A 12,472-nucleotide genomic window follows, 5' to 3' on the forward strand; every position below is an offset into this window, starting at 1 on the left:
GCGCCAGTCGTATCTTATTTTCGCAAGGTGGCTTCAATTGGAGATTCCAAGCGAAGCCAGGTTCATCTCCACCTGATTCATCCAACGGAGTGGAGGTCTTTCTCTTCCTCTGCCTCTCCCGGCGAGTACTGCGTCGAAAAATTTCAGAGCTGGAGTGTTGTCCATTCGGACAACATGACCTAGCCAGCGTAGCCGCTGTCTTTTAATTCGCTGAACTATGTCAATGTTGCCGAATATCTCATACAGCTCATCGTTCCATCGAATGCGATATTCGCCATGGCCAACGCGCAAAGGACCATAAATCATCTGGCGGACCTTTCTCTCGAAAACTCATCACGCCGACTCATCAGATGTCCTCATCGTCCAAACCTCTGTTCCATATAGCAGGAGGGGTATAATGAGTGATTTACATAGTTTGGTTTTTGTTCGTCTAGTGAGAACTTTGGCAATGGTAGTCCCAAGATAGACGAAATTATCTTCGGTTATGACTGTCAACAGTGACGTGAGAGCCAAGTCGCGAGTGCGACGATTGTTTGTTTGATGACAGAAGATATTTCGCCTTGCCCTCGTTCACTAATAGACCCATTTGCTTCGCTTCCTTATAAAGTCTGGAGGAAGCAGAACAAACGGCGCGGTTGTTGAGGCCAATGATATCGATGTCATCGGCGTACGCCAGTAACTGACTTATAGAAGATGGTACCTTCTCTATTTAGTTCTGTATCTCAAATTATGTTTTCCAGAAGTAGGTTGAAAAAGTCACACGAATGGGAGTCGTCTTGTCTGAAACCTCGTTTGGTCTCAAACGTCTCGGAGAGGTCCTTCCCGATTCTGAGCTTTTGGTATTTCTCAACGTCAGTTTGCAAAGCCGTATTAGTTTTGCGGTGGTACCAAATTCAGACATCGCGGCTTAAAGGCAGCTCTTTTCGCGCTGGATAGAATCTTATATGTTGATTAGGTGGCTCATCTCAAGGTAGCTGGCGTGGATTGTGGAGTCTTCTTAATCTCTTTCTCAGTGGGATAATTTAAATATTCAAAAATATTTTCAAATAAGTATTTTTTAAAACCAAAAATTTCGAAGTTATATTCCTCAAAATTTAGTTTTTCCAGCCAGCTTTTTGTGATATTCAAAAAAAATTCGAGATAGTTAAAAAATTAATGTAATAGCTGACGCCTAGTTTTGAAAATCTATCAATTTATAATTTTTTTTTGTTTTGTTTCAAACATAATGACACTTTTCCAGATGACCGCAATGGTAGATGTTGTGACGAAGATAGTGTTATTTTTCTTCCCCTGTACTTCAAGGCAAAATAACTTCCCAAAAAACTTGTTTGTTTTTTTGATATGTATTCGTAAAATATGTCAAAAAAAGAGAAAATTATAGATTGTAAAAATACCAATTGTTTTTGATTATTTTTTATCAATTGCTAAAAACTACCATTCTCTAGAATAAATTACCATCTTAAAAATGCCGCCTGTTTCAGTAATAAGGGAAAATGTCAAATGGAATTTTCAAATCAAATGAAAATTATACAAATTCTAAGTTTTTTATTTAAGTTAGACCCATCACTGGCTTAAGCTAACCCCTGTACTTTGATATCCAGTCAGTAATGAATTTAATGATCAAAGCTCTTACTTTGAGACAGATCTTCCATTCTCCATAAAATTAGTAAATTTATATATAGATCTGTAGCATATTATTAGACCAAACATAGTTTTTCTGTGAAGTGATGGAAAAGAACAAAATATCTTCATTTCGCGATACCTTTCCCATTAGTACCGTCCCGTCAGCTTTACATCTTCGCCTCCTGAGAGAAGAAAGCAATTATCGCATGCGAGTTTCTCATCCAACACAACCGTACAACAAGATACGATTTGTGCAATCAGCTGATTGTCGCTCACGCTGCAACAGTTTTCTCCGCTCACAATGAATTTACTCACAAAAACAAAAATGTACCGTTTATTGCTCACTCACTGCCGCACCGCTTGCGTTGGATGCGCATTGAAGTAAGTAAAACGCATTGCGGAAAATTCCCTGCGTTTCAGCAGTATACACGAAGCGTTGCGTTATTTTTCGTGTAATATAGCAAAAACAACAATAATGGACGATGATTGCTACTGCGACAAAGCGTCAACGGGAGATTTCAAGTGCGGAGCGGCGCGAGACGACGTGGATACAGCCACGTCGTTTGGCTTTGAGGACGACAACGGCGACTGCGACCAACAACACCAATACCAACAGAATGACGATGACGACGGTAGCGACGACGACGGCGACTCTGACGACGACAACAACGAAGACGACACATGCAAAGGCAAAATAATTTCCCAGCAGTTTTCGCGTAGCTTTTCTCTCGTACAAACGTGTTGCGGGTGAAATGGAAATCGAAAATTCAGAATATTTTATTTGAATTAAAATTGAAAGTGAACAGTTATACATTTAATTAAATTGTAAGGAAATTAAAAAAAAAATAGAAAAATTTAAAAAAATATTACGAAACAAATTGGTGAAAGTTCAAACGAAAATTTATTAACAAAAAAATATAAAATATGTAAATTTGTGTAAACATGTAATTACATGCAAGTGTGTACACATTTTACTTGTTATTTAGTGGAAGCGATGTGAAAAGTGTTGTGCTGGCGAATGGTTAGTGCTCAAAGCGAAGAAACGCAATTAGATTGGCATTGCAGTAATTAATCAAAAAACGCTAAAATTATAAATCTCAAGCAACAGCTGTTTACAAAGTGTTTGGGTGCAAAAACAACAAAAAAAAAATGCAAAAGAAATACAAAATACAAACACGCACACATGCAATGAAAAATAAAAAATAAAATGACGGCAGCGTTTGCATGTCGGCGCTGAAGCGAGCTTAATGCGAATGTCAAGGCAATTTAGCAAGACAAAGTAGGCATTCGTGAAATTCAATTGCGGCTTAGCCGCAGTAATGCCTGTCACACACACACACATGCAAGCACAAATACGCCACACATACACACACACCAAAGTATAATGCCAAAACACATACATACATACAGCGTTGCAAATGCCACAGTTTCGTGCGCCTAAATGTATGCAGCAATTAGTTTAAGCCCTTGCCTGGCCAACAGGCCAGTTAATTTGATATTGGCATACACTCAACACGTCATTTTATTATACGAGCAAACTGACACCTAACAACAGCCATACGCGCTGCGTATCACTGACATTAACGCCAACCAAACGGCACCAACATCAACACCATCAAAAGCACCATCATCATTCGCATTACTCTACACCTGACACCTGCCTGCCCGCCTGCCTTTTAAGGCCCTTAAGTCGCTGTAGCTTGCTCGCTAGGCTTTCGCGCTGCTGCCAGTGAAGAGTGACGAGCTGTACATATAAAAGAAAAGGAAATGAAAATGCACCAGCAAGACGAGAGTGCCGTTTGTATTCCCAGGCTGCCTTGCGGCTGCTGGTTGACCACCATGTGGCAGCACCATTTTTATATGCTTTTTAATGCCTAAGTACATGGCAGTCAGTGCACAACTGTTTGTTTGTTTGTGGCGCTTGTGCATACGTTTTTTTGTTGTTTTTTTATGCGCGTCTGTATGTGCTGGCATGTGTAAAGCGTGGCGTAAAAGTGAAAATAATCATAAGGAATGTCGTGAATGTTTAATTACATGTGGTGCGATCATTTGGGCGGTGTTTGTGGCATGGCCTACCTACAGCTCATTTTTTATGCGCGCTTATGCTTGCCAGATGACGTATGTGTGCGCACATATTTAGCTCTTTTTTATTTTTGTATTTTTTTATTTTTATTTTTGCATTTTCAGCGCTGTGCTTTGTGCTGCTTGCGGCTGCTGCCACATGCACTTACAAATTCTAACTTTTTATTATTTCCCAAGTGTGTGCAATTTCGCTGTCGCTGTCGCTGTTGCTAGCTGACCACTTGAGGCACGTTTTCTTGCGTTTTACATTGCTCTTCACTGTGCTCTTGTTGCATATTTTGTCTGCCCGTTTTGTAAATGCCATTTAAGGACATATTTTGAGCGCTTGCTTGTGCAACTTTTATGTCGTGGGAATTGTTGAATGCAAACATATGTTAGAATAAGCATATACACACATGTTTGTTAGAAGGAATTGCCACTAAAAATTATTTAACTTTGCGCTTAGTGAGCGTGAGTGTACTGTTGACAAAGTTTTATTTCGAAAAACTGTTATTTATGGCAGTATTCGTTTCGAATTTGAGGCATATTTCATGTGATTATCCACAGCGAATTATGACGCAGACACGTTCAAGAGTTTACCATAGTTCTTATAGTTATACAGTAAGAGAAAAATATATTTTAGCACCTACGCTTTCATCAGTTGCTGCAATAAACTTCTCCACTAATAGTTGAGTATTTTGTTTTCCATTAAAATAAGCTGTCAAAATTATCCAATTATTTTTGGTATTTTTATTGATTTAATGTTGTATGAAGAGCTATTTTTGTGAGCTCTGAAACGGTGCGGTTTATCTGAACAAGAAATATTATTTAAAATCATTTACAGCAGCTGAGATTTCATTCGTGAATACATTGATGATCGATAAATAAACCAGGAAAATTTATTTAATTTCGATTTTAAAATAAAGCATCTTATTTTATAACTAACCGGATATATATAAAATGGGTATATGAAACCAGTTGCTGATAAATTAAAATTTATATTGTATTTATATTACATGGATTTCCTCAAGTAAAAATAGCATTTTTTCAAAAAAAAATTTCTCATAGAAAAAATTAAATATTTTAATAGAATTTTTTATTGTTGAAAACATACACATATGAACAAAGAAATTCTGAACTTTTTGGAAAAAAATTATTTTAAACTCGGCCATTGCGACGCCATTCCCGGTGACTCCTCGGAAAAACGATGCACCCGCGTTGGCAAGATAACTTCTTACAGCATCAACTAATATGAAAAGATTTATGTTTTAGTTAAAATCTTAACTTAAAACGTGGGCGAGGGGAAAAAAGCTGAAAATTTGATTTTTGGCTTACCTTTTCACAAAAAAATTAAAATTTCAGTAGAAATTTGGCGACAATTTTATTTCCAAATAGTTGTTATCGATAAAAAATCCTTCGTCCAAGTTTTTAAAAATTTTATCTCAAAAACCTATGTAAAATTTAATGAAGATCGGTTGAGCATTTTTTCGAGAAAAACTCGTCTAAAGGCGGCGCACTAGCTTCGAGCTTACAAGTTCTCAAGGCTGTATCTTCGAAACTATTATTTGGATCAATTTGAAAATTTTGGATAATATTTTAGAGGTGTTGTAGAATTTAATACGATCTCAAAAAATCAATTTTTTTAAACCCATCTTACTCCTTAATTTATAGTAGTTGAGTTTAAATGAGTTAAGTAAAACGAAAATATTGGAAAGAGTTTTTGCATTTTTCTTTTGTGCCTTTGAAGCTTGGAAGATATGTAAGCATAGAGTTAGAAGCTTAGGAGCTTAGAAAAAATTGTGTCTTGAATCAAAATTATAGAAATAAATGCCAACTTGAGAGTAAGAGATCTAGAAATTGTAAAGCATCTGTTTTCTGAAGCTTCTCTGTTAAGAAATGCTGAATAACGTAATTATTCCATATGAGGTGTTACCAAATATAATCAACGTTAGGATTTTTATTCCCTTTAATACAATTTTACATAATAAATTTATTTAATTTTTTTTTATTTTTTTTATTTCATTTTATATTATTTTATTTTATTTGATTTCCGTATTTTGGTTCCTATAAAATATAGCAACTGTTCCCCTAGCCTTTTGGGTATTTCACTTTTCCAACTCTCCATCTCCATGTTAACCTTTTTGATATAATTTTTATTTTTTGCATTTTTAACCCTTTTAAGTTCTAATTTCCTCCGTACGTTAGTTCAGTTCAAGTTTATATTCAAAGCGATACACCGATTATCAACGATGGCGATGTCTCACAATTTCATTTAGGATTTCTCAGTTTGAATGCTACAAGATTCGAATTTAAGCCCCAGATGCTAGCTAGTGCCAGTCTCAAGCCTAGACCCGGACCTTGACCCAAATCTGGGTCTGAACTGTGACCTACACCTAAACCTAGATCTAAACTTTTATCTAGACCTAGATTTCTAGGTTTAACTTGGTTCTGGATTTTGACTCTAGACCTAGACCTAGACTCAGATCTTGACCTAGACCTATACCTAAATCAGCAGAATGTGTTCCGATAGACATCTGTATATTATAATATAAGTAGTGCAGTAGAGAGAAGAGATATGTAGAGATCATTTTGTTCTATTTATTTTCCTATTACTAAGCCATTGTTCAGGCGAAGTCGAAGGTATTTTCTTACAATTTTTGTGTACAAGATATTCATGGCTACATAACAATTATTTATTTGGGACCGATATCAATTGTGAAAACCCAAAGTTTCACAAAGAAGTAGTGATTTAGTTAAATATCTACAAATTAACAAAAATAATATTTTTGTTTTGCCATTATTTTATTATATTTGTCACTTTAGGCCTTTCAAAGTTAACTTCGAGTTTTCTCATTCGTTAGAAATATTTCTCTAGGTTTGTCTTCAAAATAATGAGTTTTCCCTTATACAAAATAGGCACACAAATGTTAACACATGACTTCATAGAATTGTAAAAAGTTTTAAAATTGCAGAAACATCGGAATTCCACTTATATACCACACAAATTCAATGTCTGCACACAGAACCCGTATTTTCCACATACTTTGTGTTATTACTTACAGTTTCGCAACGACTATTATTCAACAGAAATTTCCCAAAGTCATATTGCGAATTCCAACCTTTTTCACTTCTATAAATTGTAAACTTCGTCATCACTATAAATTAAATAGCAAATGTCACTGCATGACGTTTTCATTTCTCACTCACTCATACCCCTCTTTCTGCGACGCTCTAGCTTCGTTTAGCCATTTTTATGTGTTTTAACTCGTCGCCACACATAGACGCTTATGTGCACATATACTGTTAAGCTTTTGTTTTTGCACATTGCTGCTCGGTTCGGTTGAACTCCCAACGCGCAGCCAACTCACATTCAAAGTCACCCAAACTTCTCTAACCAACACTGTTTATGGCTCTACTTTGGCGCTTTGTAATGTGAGTTGAGCTCATCCTCTTGCCCATACACACACATGTACTTGTATCCGCTTTCAAAGGCCCAAATTTGTATGCAAGTGTGTGTGGGTGGACGTTTCAGTGTACCATATGCAAATAGTTCAAGGGCCGATGAAGTGATTAAAACTAAAATTTGCTCACTATTTTTGCGTTGGTGGAAGATGAAGCTGTTGCTCTTCCTTGTGAGTGCTTGATTGTAGATGTATATACTCCCAAAATACAACATAATATTGGTGTGCATAAGTAATCTGAGTAGTATAATATGCATATGGAAAAAATTTATATAATTGCGAAAGGATCTATGTAGATCAAACAGGAGATTCTTAAAACTTGATATCAAATTGATTCCAGAAAAATATTTTTTATCCTTTTCCAGGCATTTAGTTTAGTACAACGTTCAAATCGTCTCCTATGCAAAATAACGTATAATCAAGAAAATCTAGATTGATTTATTTTTTGCTTACGGTTCAACATCATATTACATATGTATATGTAGCATTAAATTTTCAGCTTCCGCTGTAAGATATAAGCAATATATAACCATTTTATAACCAAAACTCATATTTGGTTTCAATGAGAGTAGTGTCTATTATATCGTTTTTCCTTCTTAGTGTAGTTGTGAAAAGTGATTTGTTATTTTTGCATTTTAGGTGTCGATATACAGTTGTAATCATAGCAAGGTAGCGTGAGATGAGCAGCTAGCTTATAGTTGAGGAGGTACCCTGGCAAAATCAATTATTGTTAATTTTTTGTACCGTAAAGATAAGTTGAGTTCTTTAAAACCGTTATAGGCAACCAAACGAAAATTTTGTTTCAATCAGGAATAATAAAATCTTTTAATTATTTATATTTTATGAATTAAATAAAGGAGGCTTCAGACCTCAGCATAAACACCTGCCATAAAAAAGCTTGTCGTATGATTTATTTATCATTCGGATATGACTAAAGCAAATATGTCAAATTGAAATTGAAAACATTCGTTTTATATGGAAAGAGAACCTCGCTTATATATGTATATACTATAAGCGACATACAATTATATACTTGACTCGCCTCCTACATCGAAGCGTTTTGAGCTCATCACATACATATTTATTAAAACGGTCAATATCGTTCTCAAACACTTTGCTAAGTTTCCCAAAGGTGTGTCTGTCGAGATATTTCAATCTCAGTCTGGCAAAAGAAACGCAATATGGAAGAAAGTGACAACATGATGTCACCTCGCTTACTTCCACACAGCTTTTGCAAAGAGCGACCAAAAAATATTTAGTCGCACAGTATGTATATTTATTGGACAGTGTTCAGTTAGAACACCTACAGCTGTGACGAGCAAGAAGCTCGGAGGCCTTCTAACAGTTCTTTCTGGGCTAGAAGAATCTCGTATCCGCTCAAGTTCAGGTTGTCGTCCAGTACTTGCCGAGTTTACTGGGGTTCATAACCGACTACAACCTCCTCTGCTGTGCAGTTTCGGTCGATTCCGTTGTAACTCTCTAAAGGAGGCTGCATCTCGGAGCTGTATATCTTCCGATATTTTGTTGGCAACCACCACTGCTTGAAAGGCGCTTAACTAATCTGGTACCCTGAAAATGGAGTCGATGGTAAGATACCGACAGAAAACTACATCTTCGACCATTCTTCTTAACTTCAATCTATTCGTGCAAGCTCACTGTACCTCTTCTCCATCAGTTTAGCTCCGCTCACAAATCCCTCGCAGGTGCATGAGCCAGGCCCCCCTAAAATTCTACTCTGGATCCGCCACTGGTATGAGCAAATAACCGCCAGGAGAAGGTACAGTTATCTAAATTATAAGGAAAGCAATTAAAATGTTGGATATTATCATGGCATCCTTGTCCGTGGTCCCTCATATACCCAGCTTTCCTATGTTTAAAAGCAGCGTTCACTGCAAAGCATTTACTAACTATGTCTACAAATGCAACATGTTGAATGCCATCGAGTGGCACTGTCGATGTTGTTCCTAGTGAACTACTACTCTGAAACAGTAACCAAAATCATTCGAACGGAGTCGCGAGAAAAGTCAAGCTCTCTAACACTCGCCTGATTTTCAAGTACCATATCCTTCACTTATTTAATATTTTCATCAGTTGAAGAGGTCGAAGGTCGTTCAGAACGAGTCATGTTTTCAACGATCTCTTGACCTTCTTTGAAGGCTTTGCACCACTCCTAAGCTTGTGTTTTTGAAAAAACTGAATCACCATAAGCCTTTTCTAACATTCGCAACGATTCCGCAAACGAAATTTGGTTATAAATACAAAATTTAAGACAAATTCTTTGGTCGATATTTATACCCACTACTGAGGTGTACCGACTTAAGCAGCTGCTGTAAATAAACTGGTTGACAGATCGGGCTCATATTCAGCACGATAATTAAGGAAAGTCCTGCCAACTCAGAAAAAAACATTTTTTTCAAATATAATCCATCCGCGGATTTAAATTATAGTTTCCGTGTGCTTTTTTGTCACAATGTATAATCATATTTACCAATCTTATAGCAACACTTTTATGTAAAATTATTTTTACACAATATGGCAACTACCTAGAACGTGCTGCGTTTACAACTATTTATGCATTGTATTTAATTGCGCAGCACTGTTTGATCGACCTCGCAATCTAAACACGAAATTTCGTCTAATTTTTCGAATTGCACACTCAATAATTTAATACTGAGCCATAAATAATTTACAAAGCGATCAATGGCAAAGACTGTTTACAAATTGGTAGACATGGTTGTTTTGTTTACAACTGCTAAAGTTCAACCTGTTTACAAAATTTTGATTGAATTTCCGAAGATTCACAAAAATTTTGCATGAATCGCAAACCTTGGTACCACAGCTAGCGCTTGTGTGCTCAATGAAAAATGGCTTGCAAATTTAAATTTATTGAAAACGCTATGCTCATATATACATACATCTTGCTTGTTGTTGTTCTTTTTAGTTAGAACATACAATGTATATTTTTGTGCAGCACATTTTATTTACTAACTCATAAATCCATATTCACTGGTCATAACAATGTTTTTGATGGCAGCAGCGCTTGGTAACGGGCTTCAAAATCATAGCGCGATAAAAAAGCATACAATTTTTGATCATTTGTGGCAATTTTTATAGCCGCGCATTCATAAGGCGAGTATAAATGGCGCTTGTGCCATTCTACATTAAACTTTGGGTGAAACATTTGATTGCTTTATTCAGCGAAAAATGCACTAAGCCAAAAACACAATGGCCAAAAGCGAAAATAGACAAGGCGACGCTGCAGACACAAGCACATATACATATTCATTTCAATGTGTGTGTGCTTGTATATGAAATTTCAACGCCGCCGCATAGTACAATGTGTGCCGGGAACAACAAAAGATGGATTATCTCAAATAGCGCGCAGATAAAATAGCAAAGGACGGCAGAGGAGCAGGCGCGCGGCCAGTCGCACTGAATTGGACGTCAAGCGTGCAGCGTGGCAGCGTTGCAAGCATTCACTAGAAACAATGGCCATAAAGGCAGTCGAATGGCGTGGCACAAAGGCGGGTATGACGCGCACAACGCAACCAAAACATTTACTAACGGTTCTATTAATGAACAGCTAGTTGTTGGCAAATTAAAACCGAAAAAAAATTATCTTCACATGTACATATACTATATGTATAACAATAATTTATGAAAATTAACTAAACATTCGGCCCACGCAAAAATTGCCATATTTATTTATTTACTTTCTTGGCTGAAACAAGCCGATAAACCGGAAAATAATATAAATGCGTTTTTAATAGGTTTCTCGGAAGTTTGTTTTGCATATTTGACACGGCTAAGCACCTGCAACGATTCAGCTAACTGTATACTACATGTGTTTTCGCAATTTTGCATATATTCGTATGTGTGTGTGCGTGTGTGTGCGTGTGTGGCGCATAAGCGCTATTGCCAAGCAAATCTTGCCAGCACACTTTACAACCACCCCTACATATTTATGTATATGTGTGTGTACAAAGCTGTTTACATATGTTTGTATGTTTGTATGTGCGCATGTAAACACTTAAATTCTGAAATCACAACGGCGCTAGTAGCTACAAGATTGATACAAACGAGTGGATTGAGCGACCCCTACGGGAATTACTTTGTTGTTATACTTGCAATTTATCTCACGTTATTTCTTTCGCATTAAATAATAAAGCATATTATATTTATTGAATTATAAATATTTATTGTTTACAACATTTTCGAAAATAATTATGTTCAAAATTTGCGAGGTAAAAAAAATATATAAAAAATTTTATGAAAGGTCGTTGTTGACTGTTTGAAAGCAAAAAAAAAATATAGTAGAGGGAAAGCCATTGGAAAAGAAAGATAAAATAACAGAAATGGAAGGAAAAATTATTAAATTTTAATTTTTTGGGCGACCTGTCGTCAAAAAGAGGAAGGAGAGCTGTTAGAATTGTTTAAGGTTGAAAACGATATATGTAAATAGATTTCTGGTGAAACTAAGGGTTGTATGAAAAAGAAAAATGTTAAATGGTTAAGTTGTAGGTAATAAAAGTATCCAAGACTATTGTGTCAACAATTTTTTCATATAATCCTCAAATTTATGTGAACAATTCAAATTAATGACTTTTTGGTCTTTTATTTTTTCTAAAAATGTTTTCTTTTAAATTCGCGAAATATGCAGTAAACTAACTGTTTTATGTTTAAAACACAAAGTTTTTTTGGCAAAAATTTTTCATTCCAGATTTTTTAAACAAATTTTTTTTCAAAGTTTTTTATCAAAATTTATAATTTACATTTAAATCGGAAAAAACCCACATTTTCAAATTAAATTTCTCACAGACATATCAGGTTTTTTTTATTTTGGTTCTTGTAATAGTCGTTAATGGGTTACATGGGTTTCCTGAACAGCTTTTTATACCTTGAACGGGTATATTAAGTTTGTCACGAAGTTTGTAACACCCAGAAAGAAGCGTCGTAGACCCTATAAAGTATATATATATACCAATGATCAGTATGTTGAGGTGAGTCGATTTAGCCATGTCCGTCTGTATGTCTGTCTGTCTGTCTGTCCGTCTGTATATATACGAACTAGTCCGTTAGTTTTTAAGATATTGTTTTGAATCCTTGCGATCGTCATTTTTCTTTAAGAAGCTGCTCATTTGTCGGAACTGCCGATATCGGGCCACTATAACATATAGCTGCCATATAAACTGAACGATCGGAAACAAGTTCTTGTATGGAAAATTTTCACATTTGACAATATATCTTCACGAAATTTGGTATAGATTATTTTCTAAAGCAACAATATAATCTCCAAAAAAATTGTTCAGATCGGATTACTATAGCGC

At 35.8% G+C, this 12,472-nt stretch overlaps 1 protein-coding gene across 1 annotated transcript in view; it reads left to right on the forward strand.

The window, feature by feature from the left end:
* The first annotated feature begins 2,349 nt into the window (after positions 1–2,349).
* LOC126759229 (uncharacterized) overlaps positions 2,350–12,472 on the forward strand; it is a 237,392-nt gene continuing 227,269 nt past the window's right edge. Inside the window, exon 1 of the mRNA XM_050473936.1 lies at positions 2,350–2,644. The gene's annotated coding sequence lies outside the window, so the exon portion shown is untranslated. The remainder of the gene's footprint in view (positions 2,645–12,472) is intronic.

The sequence above is a fragment of the Bactrocera neohumeralis genome, chromosome 5 (assembly GCF_024586455.1).
Source record: "Bactrocera neohumeralis isolate Rockhampton chromosome 5, APGP_CSIRO_Bneo_wtdbg2-racon-allhic-juicebox.fasta_v2, whole genome shotgun sequence".
Classification (NCBI taxonomy): domain Eukaryota; kingdom Metazoa; phylum Arthropoda; class Insecta; order Diptera; family Tephritidae; genus Bactrocera; species Bactrocera neohumeralis.